This window comes from Trematomus bernacchii, unplaced genomic scaffold, assembly GCF_902827165.1.
Source record: "Trematomus bernacchii unplaced genomic scaffold, fTreBer1.1, whole genome shotgun sequence".
Classification (NCBI taxonomy): Eukaryota; Metazoa; Chordata; class Actinopteri; order Perciformes; family Nototheniidae; genus Trematomus; species Trematomus bernacchii.
The window spans coordinates 345,460-347,374 of NW_022987802.1; positions in this window are offsets into that span (position 1 = coordinate 345,460).

Consider the following 1,915-nt stretch of genomic DNA (forward strand, 5'->3'; position numbering starts at 1 on the left):
TTTGTGACCAGCTATCCAGGCCAGACTCTAAAGACTTTCCAAGGTGTGAAAATGCTGCTGCCGGAGTACTGACTGGAAGTATTGCTGATATCATGTCTACCATCCTCTTAAAATACTCTGTCCAACAATATCAGTCTCAGGAAGAAAGGTTTTTTAACGCTTATCAAAAGAAAAACATGCATTCTTGTACTCAAGAGGGGACATTGACAGAGGATTACTGGAAAAGTACACAATAAGTACTTCATAGTACTTGTGGGGGTAGTTTCAGTAGTACTGAGTCCAACAGGATCAATCTCACGAAGAACTAATGGCAACAAAAAAGAATTCCCTCATCAAACTTAGCAGAAGTGGCTTGATTTTGTTCTCAGCAGGGGACTTTGACAGAGTATTTCTCAAAAAATACACAGTAAAAGTACTTCAATGTATTGTTAGTAGTAGGCTTACTAATACAAAGTCAAACCGTATCAATTTCATTAAGAACTAATGGTAACATTTTATTTTTATCATTCATCAAAGATAGCAAAAAACATGCATTATGTACTATGGAGGGGACTCTGACAGAGGATTACTCACAAAGTACACAGTAAAGTACTTCCTTTTATTTCTGGTAGCAGTCAACTAGTACCGAGTCCAACAGTATCAGTTTTATTCAGAACGTATGGTAAAAAATATTTGTATCACTCATTGAATATAGCAGGAAAGAAAATGAAGAGCAGCTGATTGACCGAGTGCAGAATCGCTGTATAGTTTAAATCTCCTTAGTTATAAAGTTGTCCATTTTAGACAAAGGCTTATTATATTTACAGCCCTAAGAACATTCATTTTCTGGGCTCAATATGTGTCTTGGCTGTTTTCGTTGTGATCGCTAAATTCAGATCGCTGGATCGCTAGAAACACCGCTGTCATCAGGCTGGCAAGGGCTGTTCCATGCTCTGCTCAACCTCCCGCCTTCCCAATGGACTCAGTAGTGCCCCCTGCTGCCGTGGAGCATGTGTGAGTTAGTGATGGGAATTCCGGCTCTTCTTGGTGAGCCGGATCATTTGGCTCGGCTCACCAAGAAGAGCCGGCTCTTTCGGCTCCCAAACGGCTCTTCAGTTTACCACATATTATACCTTTTATAATTCAATCAAATGTAGCCCTGTTTTGACTAATGATTTATATGTGTACACATATCACTTCAATTATTCAATACATCCTTTGTACTGAAGTATTCAAAAGTAAAAATTACATGTTTAATATCAATTATTTGCTGTGGCCAGTTTTCATTGCATTTACAGACCCTTGTATCTCTCTGATACCACCCAATGAATGCACTGACTTGCTTGTAGAACCACGCTACACAAAGCAGATAGCAACAACACCTATAAAAACTTAAGCATAGACATTTTAAAAAAGGGGCTACTGTATCGACATTTTAAAATTATATTTAAAGAAAAGGCCCTGACAAAACAGCAGGGCTCTATTTCAGTATTAACTATAGAAAAAAAGACAGCAACAGCTGACATCAAATCTTTGCTGAGCCCAAGGATAATCATAAATAAATAACATAGTGAAAATAAATATATTGCAATGCTCAGTACAGCAGCATCCAACCGTCTCTAATCATAAAAAAACATAATAAAAATAAATGTATTGCAATGCTCAAAACAGCAGCATCCAACAGTCTCTAATCCTTGGATATTACATGCCACTGCATGCATGCACGGAGCAGCTGTAGCGCGGAAATCATCATATCATTCTGTCTTGTATTACTTAACAAAAAATAACAAAACCAAAAAAACGGCTCGTTCGTGGGCGCGAGCCGGCTCCCGTCGTTCACTTAAAAGAGCCGGCTCGTTCGCGACCAACACATCACTAGTGTGAGTGTGTATGAGCACAACCACGGCGGAATATTACTGCCAAAAGTCACGTGAGT